Raw genomic sequence first — 13,657 nt, forward strand, 5'->3', positions numbered from 1 at the left:
AAAACCTTTGTATTACGCAAGCAAGCTTGGACTTTGAGCCAGCAACTTGGTATAAATATTGAACTTTTAACCTAAATAGTCTTGGTTAAGAACTGCTAGCTGGCAGGAGTCCTGCCTGATAGATCTGGGCTTGCTTTGTGTGTGTATTTTCAAGTAGCATCCAACAAAAATCCCTTATTCTTCTTCTGAGCAAGTTAATTTAGCAGGCAGCAAGTTATGTCTGCAGTCACATCTACTTGGGAGTGATCTCTACTGAATTCTGCCAGGCTTATTTCCAAGCAAACATGTGAAGAATTGGGCTACACAGTATTATCCCATTCCCACAACCTGAAGGAATCCTCTTCAGACAATGACCTGGAGCCTCCTGAGCTGGAGGTCCCTTGGCAAGATGTTCCAGGGTTCCTAGGCCCACCAAGAGTTCCTGGGCCCCCAGGAGGGAAGACTTCTTATTTTCCTTCTTGAAAGGTGGAAGGCTCTGCTTCTGAATCAAAGGGGGATGTTGGGCCACTACCCAGCTGCCAAGAATGCCAATGACTGAAGGATCAGGCTCAAAATACAGTCAGGTAAAAGAGTACCTATGTGGAGAAAATGACTCCTTGGAAGCAAGACCCTATTCATGAGCAGGACTTGCAGCTAACCCCAGGTAGGGCTGAGGAAGGTCTGGCAATATAAGCCTTCGATAGCTACTGCTGGAAACAATGTTTTCTATGAGCTCTAGTATTATGCATCATACCTGATTCTGTGATTGATCTGTGATCTCTATGCTACTAACCTTGGACACTTGCTTGATTCTGCCTCTTTGACCAGCTTTTATATCTGATTGCTTATCTGTGTTTGGACCTTTTCTTATATCCAAACTGATTGGGAGAACCCTATTTCGGCGAATGGGGCGGCATAAAAATATTTTAATAAATATATAAATAAATAAGTTTCTTGCCTGATAGAACTGGTGCCTTTGACTAATGACTTGCTTTTGGATTGCCCCTAGTTTAAACCAAAGCTGAGCCTGAGCCAACCATAGCAAGAGACACAACTGTTACCTGTAAGGCCAACTGGTATCTCTGATTTTGCATCTCTATGTCTGCCAAACTTTGGCAAACAGGTTTTGGTTGACTATCCTTAAAGGACATGGCAAAACAGGTTTAGCTTTTGTGGATTTGATTCTTTGCAAGTTTGCCACCAATAATTAAATTGTTGTTTTTTTAAGAAAATATATACAGGTATTTTGGGGTAGGGGGTTGTCTTCTATATTAATATATATGGTATATCAAGAAAAAAGCAAGAAAAGTTTGTGAAGTCATTGCCGTAGCTACACCAGTGGATGTGAAGGCACAGAGGGAGGGAGGGAGGGGGGGAAAAGTGATCCAGTACACATACGGTGAGAGGTATTAAGAGTTAAGGTTTGGAGTGGGGCTAAAGATATTCATGGTTTTTCCACTTTGGTGGGGGTGCTGCACCCCTAACCCCCACAAATGTGGCAGGCCCACTGTATTTTCAAAACAGATTGTTTACATTTATTCCCATGAAATCTTCTTCCATAGCTTTTGCCTTTGCATCATCTGATCTGACTGGCTGACCTGCTGTAAGAGTAACACATTGTGAAACAGTCCGACCTTGCAGTATAATACAAACCTTCCAAGGTGGAGGTGCTAAAAATCAACTACTGATTTATTCTCCCTGAACTGGCCTTCTTATTGCATAACTTAGTTTCTTCACCTTTCCCTGTGTACTTTTAATCCAAGGGTAGTCTTGTGACCTCAGCACAGATTGGGCTCTGTGTGCCTTCAGGCAGCTAAAAACAAATCCAACCCACACTTGCACATAAATCAGTCTTCATTTTTATTGAAAACACAACCTGAACAGCAAACCAATAAACTCAGGAGATCAAATACCTAGCAGCAGCAGGAGGAGGAGGAGGAGGAATGAGAAGTTAAAGCAGGCTGAGATAAAAGAAATTGGTAGAACTGAGGTGGGGAGACAATGCAAGGCTAGGCCTTTTGGGCTGCCACTCAGGACAAAAGCAGTGAACCAGAGCAGATGGCAGCCTTATTTCTTACTGAGGAAGAACTGGTTGAAACAAAGGTAGAATTCTTCCAAAGAAAAACCTGTCAAAGGTTTATCACAGGTAGCAGGGCTTGATCAGCTGCTGACATACAGGGAAAAATTAAAGGAATTTTAAATGCAAGATCTAAGGGGCAATATAATAAATAACACTTTATTTCTTTCAAATAATTAACTTCTTTCAAATAATTAACTTCTATACTCCTTGTTCCTCTGGTTTTTTATTGTGACACACACAGAGACACACAGAGACACACACACATATATCAGATAAGGGAATTTTGAAATAAGCTTAAACAGATTACCACCTTTTTTCAAAAAGAATCACTATTGTACAGTTCAATAGGGTGCTAAAAACATAATGGAAGTCAGTAGCTACGTGTCTCCTAATGACTTAAGCAAAGCCTACATTTTGAGAATAATTGTTTTACCAGTTCTCAATTACTTATACTACTTCTTAAGTGTAATACAGAAGACAGAGCTTCCAACCAGTTTCCAGTTCAATTCACCTCTTAAGCCCCCAAATAATATTCCTTCTGAGTGTGCTACTCTGCAAGTTCTGTCCAAATGTGACGCCAAATCCAGTTTCAGATCCAAGAAACTTGTTGGGTCACAAATTATGAGAAAGCCTCTGATGAACAGATTAAAGGAGCCCTACAATGTGGATCCTCCTAGTTAAGGAGTCCCGGCACATCCATTCAACAGTAATGAAGCCAACCTTAATTACACTTAGCAGTGATGTATTTCCAACTCTGTAAATGATTGTTCCTGCCCAATGAAGCAATTTGGCCAAATCGGAACATGTACCTTAAAGAAATGAGGCCGAGCTCAAGTTACTAAACATTTAAACACAGAAAAGCCATTTATCATGGAGTGGGGAGGTGAAGCAGAAGGCAACGGAAGATCAGTTTTCTGGCTGGCAAATCACTGGGCTTTATGGTGAAATGATAGCAAGGCTTCTTGTAATCCCTCCCTGGTGTAGAAAGGCAATGGGTCAACTAGCCTGTCATACAAATTAGGAAATGACCTCAAGCCTTTGCAAAAAGATCTTCAAATATTTAGACTAAGGAATCCTCAGAGGGAATACTCTCCCCTCTCTTATCAGTGAACAAGAGACCTTTGGATGGATAATGGGGAAGAGGAATGTTTTTTTCCCTTCTGAAAGTCTATGGATCACAGCTAATGCATAATAAAGGTATGCGGTATGTATACAAGACAAATACCTCTTCCTGTTTCTGATTTTTCAGAATACTGGGCTAGTTTCATGTACAGTGAGACTCAAGATTTCACTAAAGGTTGTATATGCTCCAGTAACCTTTGAAATTTGGTAGTAGTGGTAGAAAAGGAGCAAAAGCTAATAGAATGCTTGTTTTTAAGCCTGATATAAATGTAGTGCCAATATACTACTGCTTCATGCCATATGAAACTGTACTTCTGTGGCATGCATTGGTAACCACATGCTTGGTTTACTGCGACACACTCTGTCCTGGCCAGCAGTTAAATCAGCATCTGGAACACAGCAGGCACAGGCACTCTTGCGTGAGACATGTATTAAAATGTATTCCCATGTGCTCACATTCCTGCAATCATATATTAAAGACATGAACTATTATACAGCAAGATAACTTGCACTATATGTATTTAAAATGGCTAGACATACCTACTAAGGAATTCCTCCTACTTCCCCTTCAGTATGGATGGGCATTTCCCATCCAGTGGTAGGTATAATGTGTTCTCTTCAAAGAATTTATGTGTCCATATTACTTCAGCAAGTTGTAATACTAAATGCTTCTTTTTGCCATTTTCATCACTTAACTCTCAGTATTTGGATGTGCAGAATTATTCTCCTTCCGCAGAAAAGCATGTCCATTATACATAGGTTTTCTAAAGACAAGTTTCAGTTTTTGTTTCCAACATACAGTATGTCCAAATCCAAAGAAACACCATAAGAGGCTTCCATGAAGAGAAAAGACCACGAGGCTAGATGCATTCCTCCAATGACTTCCTATAATAATTGGGGCCAATTTAGGTGACGTGTTCTGAAACATGAGCAAGGAGGCTCTGTAAGCAAGAGGGGTTACTTGGGACAGATAGAAGCTGTAGGCACTCTCCATGGCTTTGTAGCTGAGGAATATCCAAAGCAGTCATCAGGTCAGATGACTGCAGAAAGTTCAATGCATGCATCAACTCAAGAGCCAGTCTGTAAATCAGCGGAAAGTCTATATAGTAAGTCCAGTCAGATTACTACAGGAAGGTCAGAGGCAGCTAAGTGAAAACTTAAGATGGGAGAATCCATGGATTTGGGTGAGGAAGTAGAGCACTGGAAAATATGAAGACAGAATATTGTGCAAGTAGCAACACAGAATCCTGGAGCTGGATGCAATCTAGTCCAACCCCCTGCTGATGCACATTATCTACTACTACAGAATCCCTAATGAGTAGCTGCTGCTTAAACACTTCTAACAAAGGAGAGTTACAGACTGTCTGTTCTAGTGCTAAGCAGCTCATACCATGAGGACATTTTCCTAATGCATAGCCAAAATGCCCTTTCCTGTAATTTGAACCAGTTGTCTAGTTCAAATTGATAGAGCAGCTGAAAAACATTTCTGCTTCTTTGTTTATGTGACCATCCTTCAAATATTGGATGATGGTTCTCATATCACCTCTCAATCATCTCTTCTCCAAGCCAAACATATCCAGTTCTTTCAACCTTTCCTCATAAGGCACAGTAGATGCCATCCGATTACTTGGACAGGATGCCACACAGGCATAAATTGATAGAAAAAGGAGGACTCAGCCACACAAAAGCTTACTGTGCTGTTGCTACTGTAACAGTACCAAAGGACCCAGTCAACTGTGATGCCAGCAGGAGGAGACAAATCCAGTTCAGGTCTAATTACACTGGGTACTAATTGCACACAGGACCTCATGAGTACAAACATTTGCTGCAGGTAATATACCTGAGTGTTGCATACTGCAATCACTGCCATTGCAAAGGGCCCGATACTCATCAGCACCATTCTGAGCCAAACTTTGTGGGGTTTCTCCTCTAGAAAAGACAGAGCATTGTTTATTGTACAGTAGAAATTGGTAACTGTCTTACTTGAAATGTGTGCAGTCTTTAAGACACAGATTTAAAAATAAAATCCATACATGTATGTCTTGGTAAGAGAAGAAGGGGTATCTATAGAGCATGCAAATGTAGATTTCCTTATAATTTGAAGGAATGTATTTTAACAAGACAAGGCAAGGCAATCCTTGTGCCATATTTACACTTGTGTAAAAGAAGACTCTGCAGAACGTATTACACAGATTTGGAGCCCTTGCTGCAAGCAGAAGCGCTGAACTAGATAGATTTTTAGTGCGATCTGTCAAGGCATTTTGGATTTTCATAATCACATAAGCTCATAAGCCAGCATTCCTTGTTTATATTAGACATTATAGGCAAATCAGTGTTTACATTGATGTGTTAAAGCAATCCCGTAATAATCTCATACTAGAATTCTATGTGTGTCTTTCAGAAGTAAGTTCTATTGAGATAAATAGGACTTACTCCCAGGTAAAAATGTATAGCATTGCAGCCCCAGTGCAGTAAACATTTTTTCCTGAATATTAATGATGTGTATACTATTTATCACCATCCTTATATTCTAAGAACATCAGAAAAGCCATGCCAGATTAGACCAATAGTCCATCCAGTCCAGCACCCCATTCATGTGGTGGCAAACCAGCAGCCTATAGGATCCTTCAGGTCGGATCAGTACAAGACTTCTACTTGCCCAAGGATCTCAACAACTGGTACACACCAGCATGCTACCCCTGATAATGGAAGTAGTATGTAGAGAGCAAAGCTAGTAGCTATTGATAGCTGCTATCTCCTCCCTGAATTTGTCCAATCTCTTTTAAAGCCATCCAAATTGGTGGCCATCTCTACTTGCCAAGGCAGTGAATTCCATAGGTTATCTTTGCACTGTGTGAAGAAGTACTTCTTTTTATCCATGCTAAATGTACCACCAAGCATCTTTATGGAATGATCCTGGGTTATAGATTATGGGAGGAAGGGGATGTGTTAAATATCTGGTCCCTCCCTGTGGAAACCAATTGTGCATCCAAAAAAACAAAAGCAAAGCAAAGCAAAACTAAACTAAAAAATGGGATAAGTTTGCTTTAACTTTAACCTGCTAAATTTTAACATCCTGCTCTGTCCTAACTACAGCATTAAGCGCACACATTTTGTCTGCAGTAAGAGAGAGCCAGCAAAATCATCAATAGCACCTATCACTGTCATCTATGGACACTAAATACTGTCCATTCTAACCAAGCATCTATAGCAAACATGCCCACCATAAAGGGGGAAGCAATAAGCATTTTGATAGCCATTACATGTGGCAATACACCGAATCAACTGAAAGCTGGTACACACCCCTGCACATTACAGAGATGGTAAAACACACACACCACACATGCTTCCCTTTTTATTTTTCTTTGGCAGGGGGAGTCTGTGACTCCCTAAAATCTGAAAAACCTATCTGGCAAAGAAATTAATAGAAGTCAGCCAACTTTAAAATGTGGCTAATTTCCAGTTTTTTATCATCTAATCCAAGCCCACCTCCATTTGGTCTTAAAGGAAAACAACTAAAGAGAAAAGGATTGCTGATAAAGCGTCTCCTAATCTGTGACCTCAAAACACTCTTTGGGTCTCATACTTGGAAACCAGATGCATCCAGTTTTGATGTGGAACACCCAATGACAGCAATAAAGAGGGTACCCACCCTTCCCAGACTGCAAATCCTGACGTCCAGGAACAGTGCATTTGGCAGAGCTTTTAATGAGCTTGCTGTATGAAACACAAGCAATGGAAGTAATTTCCTGCTTAGTGGCATTTAACTCCCTAAATTTTTAAGTTTGTGTAAGACAAGTTTGTTCAACAGAAATGCTATGCAAGAGGAAGCTGCAATGCTCTACTAAACTGTCTTTCCCATTCTCAGACCTTCCTCTTTTTCTGAAGGAGGCTGCCTCCTTAAGACCAATGCTACCATAAAGCATCCATGGTTCAATTCCAAAGAGAGGAAGCTTCCATTAAAATCTAATTAATGATGTCGAGTACTATAGTTTTTTATATAAAAAAGACAGAAGCACACTTTAAACACTTCTAGCACATTGACTCTGGTTTAATAATTACTCAAATCAGCAGAGCTTAACTTGACCGAGGGCTCTTGAGGGTGTTCAGCCTCAGAAATCACTTTTAGCACCAGGGTTAATCCCAGGAACAGAGAGCCAATAAAAATAGTGCATTTGATCACAGCTTTTGCAGGATGCATTTTTCTTCCCACAGAGCAGCTCAGTATCTTACAGATCTGATGACAGAGCATTCCACTCAGACGGTATGAAATATATGCATATATTCACTGCATCAGTGTCACTGCCTTTAGGACTACACAAGGCGTTCCTTACCACTCATAGCCAGAGCTGTGGGTGAAGTGAGTGCCTAATAGACCACAGAGGGTCATGAGGTTTCCTTCTGTGAAGCTACACTTCCCAACTTACGCCACAGAGATTCTCTGATTGCTGCTACAGTAGGCTTTATCAGCAGTCCTCCGATGGCCTAGTATCTTGCATCTTACTAATAGCAGAAATGTTCGGAATTCCTAACCATTTCCTGTGCTTCCAAATTAGCATCTAAAAGATGTCCTGTTTATATTGTACTGTATGGTGGAAATAAACATTATGAAGTCTGGTTATTCGAACAACAGGACACAAATACAGGATACTGAACAAACTCAACCCCCCACCCCTTATTAATGTTACCACTTCTGCAAGTCTATTATAGAATTTGATCAGTAACATTTTGCTCTACATGAAGGCACTGACTCATGCTGCTTTTTGACTGCTTCAATTCCAGGCACAAAGAAGTCCACAGCCCTAGTACAAAGTGTTGCTATAAAAGAAATCACAATCACATTTCAAGCATCTAGTAGAATTGCATTTGGTTTGCAACTTCACATCACTAGCCCTTACCTTAGGTCAGCCATCTTTCAGGAGTCCTAGAGGCTCTCCTGAAATGAAAAACAAGTGACCAATCTACACTGCAGACCTGCTACAGGGAGGCACCTTGAAATTTCTCCATGTGGTAGTCCTGTGCTAACACAGCTTGTGTCATATTCAGGAGCACACTCTGCAGCTGAGATTATATTCTCTTGATCACCTTCCCTTTTTTGGTAATTTGTGCTGAAACAGAAAAAACTGACCAGCAGAATGGCTCATACAGATGCTTTATGTGCACAGGGTGGGCATGTCATAAGCGGAGCTAGCTAGAGCTGGGGGTCAGACTAGATGGCCCGGGAGGCCACTTCTGACTCCCTCTGTTTCTGTGTTACTGACAATTTAAAACATTTCACACACAGAAAGGTTAATCTGCGGACCAGTTTTAAGAGGAGTTTGTTACTATTACTAACAGTAGCACTATTCAGTGTTTAACGTGATTGCTACAAGCAACCTATTAGGTAGGATCACGTGAGCCAGCCTCCAAACCTGGACCGTTCTTTTGTGCCCTGATCCTATGCGTGTATGAAGATGCATTTGCAAATGTCCCATATGTGTAATCTCATACTCTACATGATACATACACTTTTGAGAACTGGCTGTGTGCACAAAGGGAGCCATCAGACTATTGCCTGCTGCTACAAACCTGATTCCCCTCCTGGACCATTCGCTGATTATACAACTCCCATTAAAATAGCCAAATAATATTTAATATTTAATCTTTGACAGCACAATTTAGAACAAAACAAAAATTAACCAATTGAACCTCGGAGATTCTTCAGTGGGAATGTTTTGAGGCTTCTGGGGTTTTGCCAAATACAAGCTCCCTGACCATTGCTGGAGATAATCTGATGCATGTTTACTAGGAAGTAACTCGCACTGTGTTCAGTGGGACTTTCTCCCTGTATCTGCTCTAGTTATACTTTCCCCAGCCAAATTTTACATGGTTAGTGTTTGAAGAACTGTTTTTCCTCTCTTTTCAAGGTCTTCACCCAATGGCAAATAATACCAATGATATCAATCTTGCATGCTTCAGTTCTGAAGACTCGGTAAAATCTTTCCCTGGTTGCAAGACAATATCGCAAGAGTTATTCTCCCAATGTTGAAATATGCTAAGGAGTGAGACTGTTCAGAAATCCATTAACGCACAACAACAGCTACTGGCTGAGTTAGTGCTAACATTGTCCATTATAGTACTCCAATATTTCCCCAAAACATGCAATGCAATTTCCAGCTTCCTTCCATATTTTCCTTGATCTATGCCTGAATTGTAGGGTGTTTTTGTGGAAATGCCCAGCCCAGTGCACCTTCATTCATCATTCTGTGCCTCTGGATGATGTCACTTATAATCTACTTGGGAAAACAGTAAGACTCTGTTTTGCACTCGTACTGTACTTCAGAGGGATGGCAGGGTTAAGGGAATTGTGATTTTAAATGTTAATATTGAAATAATCAGAAAATCCCATGCTTACTTACAGTGAAACAGGGGTGCAGAACCAACCATGTGCAGAATAAAATGTGTTTAGATCTGCTGCATTTTTACAATGAATGCTCTTTCTGAAGAATATGTGTATAAAGGCTTTAACTTTGCTTCACGTATAATAAAGCTTTTGGCTCATAGAGCCTGTAGTGTTGAAACTGAGTAAGACTGAATCGAATTAAGTGTGATGTATAAGCTTACATGATCAGTGTGCCCAAAAAAACCATACGAGATGGGGTTTCCCTCATTCCAGCACAACAGTCATGACATACATTACCCTCATCAGTCGTCTCCCTAGCAGAGGGTACCTTTTGGCTTCATGATGTGGTATCACCCCAATATGCTCACTAACCATGATGTCTCCAGCAACAAAGCTGGGAGCACCACCATGCTGTTTCACACCTGCAACATGTGCTTTGGGAGAGGCCCAGGAGAACTGGGATCATGACAAGCATGCCCACATATAAAATCAAATGCAGTATTCATGTTCATTGGAACATTCACACTGAGAGGTAACCAAGGAGCCTCTGGCAATTGCCTGTGGGCTGGGTTTTCTTCATCTCTGTCATTTAACAGCATGTACTGTCTTAGAAGTAAAAGATACTCCAATGCAGAGGCTCCCTTTCTATGGGAAAATGTCACTTACAGTTGACCGAAACCACGTACTGCGCTCCAGTACCTAGAAGGATGCTGTGTAAGTGCCTGCTGTCATGCCACAGATGTTTATGATTGCTGGAAAGCATGTATTTCAGGACTCACAATCCCCATTGTGATTTGTTCTACAGCTGGAAACAATCAACATCTGTTAGATGCTTTAACAGAATGGCTATGAAGAAAATGGCCATGGAAAATAAGAACACGTTCGCTCCAAGCTTTAACATCAAGCCTCCTACTCAGGGAACACTGGGAAATGAGGTTTGGGAGTGGGGTGGCTACAAATTTGGTTGGAAATCCCAGGCCATTTGTGAGGTCTAGCTTTATAATGATTCCCTGGAAGAAACCATGATGGTTAAATCCAGCCTTCCCCAACCCGGTGCCCTCCTAGACTTCAACATGACACCAGCATTGCCATAGTTAGAACTGCTGGGGGTTGTTATCCAAAACATTTGGAGGCTCATAAAAGCTGATTACATCAGCATAACCTGGGCCTTAACTCATACGATCAAGACAAAGTCTTGTCAAGGAAAAATCTGTGACTACTCTGTGGCCAACCCTTTCCCAAGCTTTCCCATTGCCCAAACACCTGAGACTTTTTACAAATACTCAGTTCCTATTAATAACTATAGCAAACCAAAGCCCACATTAAATGAAGGGTGAGGGAGAGCTCCTATTTGGGAAAACTGCCAATGCAGACTCCATTTATAGAAATTCATGCAACTAATGAGCATCATTTTTATAAATACGCAGAAAAACCGGACATGAAATAACTGGTTAACAGCTCCCTAATCACAAGAGTTTCCTCTGCTACACATTTTTCCTATTTACCCAATGGCTTCTGTTTTCCATCTAACTTGCCTAACGGATGTGGGGGGGGGGGGGGGGGGAGGCAGTCAAGAGGGAACTTGCCTGAACTGAATCAGCAGGCATGCACCACGGAGGCCCCAAATACACAAGCCTCCGTTCTGCAGCTTCTGAAGAACAGACTGTCGGCAGACGCGTCATGCCATCCTCTCTCTTCACACACAGTACACCTTTTGGAGAAACTTTTTAGACCATACATTGCCTTCTCGAGGCACTTAAAATAACTGCAGTACAGATGCTGGGGATGACTTTCTACTGCTTATGTTTAAAAAAATAAAGCAGAAAAGGGCACTGAGCAAAGTTCCCAGTCAGACAAGGTTGAAATAATGAAATTAGGCGCTTTTCTGAAACTCTGTGATGAGGAAAGCATAGTAAAAACCAGTGTTAACTGTTTGACCTTCCTGGATTAAAAGTATTGCATAAACAAAACCAAATAATAAACATGCATATCTAAGAATTCTGGCCCAGATTCCTTTCCTTTCAGTCTTTGAAGTGGAAAAAAAATGGTAAGGATAGTGATGGGAAAGTTTGTCCAGATCCCAGTTTAGACACCCAGTGTGACATTAGGCATGATAAAGCATCCACTTTGAACAAATGGTGGCACTTTCAATCTAAGAAAGTGGGTTCCCATCCCCATGTTTCTCTTTGCAATGCTAGTGTGGGTACCTGGTTTGCACAACACAAGGATCTATTGTAACCAGCCATGGTGGGCAATTACGCTAACCAAACTCAGACAGCTTCCTGCAAGGGGTTTATTTTGGGGGATAAGGCACACTGAAAATCCATGTCCTGTTCTAGGGATGAATTGCCGTGCCATCTGAACAACATTTCACCATGGGATGTAGCGATGGGCCAGCGAGGCACTCAGCAAGAGCAGCAACCACCCATGCTGCTCTTCGTGATCTGGCCAGTACTGCCGCCAGTGTCAGCCCCTCCACCAATGCCCAAGCAGTACTTTGGGGAGAACATCATTGGCTCATCATCCTTAAAAAAAAAAAAAGGTCCCTGGAATTGTGCAACTGTATTGAAAAGCTCTCAGTTGAAAAGTACTGGTAAGAAAGGTGGAAAGTGGCAAAAGAAGGTGGACCGTCTCTCTCCCTTTGCCATGTAAATCTCTCAGTTGTGAGTGTTAAACTGACAGTTCTCAGTGCCCTCTACCTTTTTGACACTTCTCTGAGTGTGTGGGTTTTCCTCTTCCAGGGAAGGAAGACTCCCCGAATGTTTGTGGCTCCTTTCCAGAGTAGTTACTGCAGACATGCAAATTCATCTCCATTTATTTCCCAGCCAGGCACAAATTAAACTGGCACAAACGTTTCTTCATTTACTCCCCCGCCATTACATTTGCGTATCTGCCTGTCTTCTTTTAAGGAGAAAAAGGAGAGAAAGAAGAACAGTAGGTGCCCCAAAAAGGAGCTGCAAAAAGTAGGGATACATAATCTCTGTCCTTTCTTGACTAGCTGGAGATCCAGGGAAGTGTTGGAAAGGCGGAGCTCAATACTTAAGATCAAGAGGATTAGGAAGTGCTAAGGGAAAGATATTCCCTCCCTTTTATTTTTATGTACCCATTTTGCCACTTTTCTGGCATCTCTTCACATGGCTATTTGCCAAGCTGGTATTTGCACCAAAATAGCAAGCGCAAGAGCTGGAGCTGCTGGCGGTCTTGAGAACATTCAAATATCCCATCAGGTGAAGAATTTCACTAGAGGCAGGGCCAGCATCAAGGGTTGGCAAGGCTGCCTACTGGCTCTCTGCCTTCTGCCTGTGAATCCAGCATTGATAAGAAAGAGGATGAGGAGCAATTGCAGCTGTTGACAGAAGCTGTAAGAAGCTATACTCACTGAGGGAAGGGGGTTTGTTAAGGATGTCTTCCCCAAACACCCTCCAAAACTTGGAGCTGACACTGTTCAGAAGCCTTGGTGTTGAGGAAGAAGATGAAAGTACACACAGATCTCTAACAAGATTATGTTTTTCCATTTCCTTAAGCCTGCCAGATCAGAAGAGAATCAGAACTGGTAATTTCAGAGCTCAGACCAACTCCCAAGGGTTGTTATAACTGAAAGCAATCTGTGTTTAAATTTGGCTTGTGGCCTTTTGCCATTTAAGGGTCAAAACAGATTTTAAGATGGAACATTCTTTCATAGGGCAGAAGAAAAGAAGCCAGTTTTTGCATCTGAGCATGTGATAACTGGCTAATAAATGAAAATAATAATTACCTTTCTTTGTCCCCCTTGCAAAAAAAGAGGCAGAAAAGATCATTGTGATGCAACCCCTCTAGAGGTGGGTGCGGCAGCAGGCTAATTCAGATAAAATGTGCAGGCAATTTCTAAGCAAACAAGCCCTCCTCCCTATGAGAACACTACTGAGCAATTCTGCCCCACAAATGTCATTGACTTAGCAAAAGGCCCTGCTCAAAAACACCCAGAATACAATGTGGAGAAAGGCTTGACAGATGTGTCAAAGCACATCTCCCTTCCAGAAGCTTCAACAAATCCAAACAGCTGCAGAGTAGGGGCAGCACAGAAGAGCCAAAATCTAATGGCTGAAATTCAAATC

At 41.6% G+C, this 13,657-nt stretch overlaps 1 protein-coding gene across 10 annotated transcripts in view; it reads right to left on the reverse strand.

The window, feature by feature from the left end:
• The window catches only part of DAAM2 (dishevelled associated activator of morphogenesis 2), a 273,375-nt gene that overhangs the window by 175,046 nt on the left and 84,672 nt on the right, over positions 1–13,657 (reverse strand). Inside the window, exon 1 of one of the 10 annotated variants that reach the window (XM_044442329.1) lies at positions 5,022–5,041. The exons of the other annotated variants lie outside the window; for them this stretch is intronic. The gene's annotated coding sequence lies outside the window, so the exon portion shown is untranslated. Of the gene's footprint in view, positions 1–5,021; positions 5,042–13,657 lie in introns of those variants that run through there. 10 annotated transcript variants of the gene reach the window in all.

Source organism: Varanus komodoensis, unplaced genomic scaffold, assembly GCF_004798865.1.
Source record: "Varanus komodoensis strain SLA01 unplaced genomic scaffold, ASM479886v1 scaffold1, whole genome shotgun sequence".
NCBI lineage: Eukaryota > Metazoa > Chordata > Lepidosauria > Squamata > Varanidae > Varanus > Varanus komodoensis.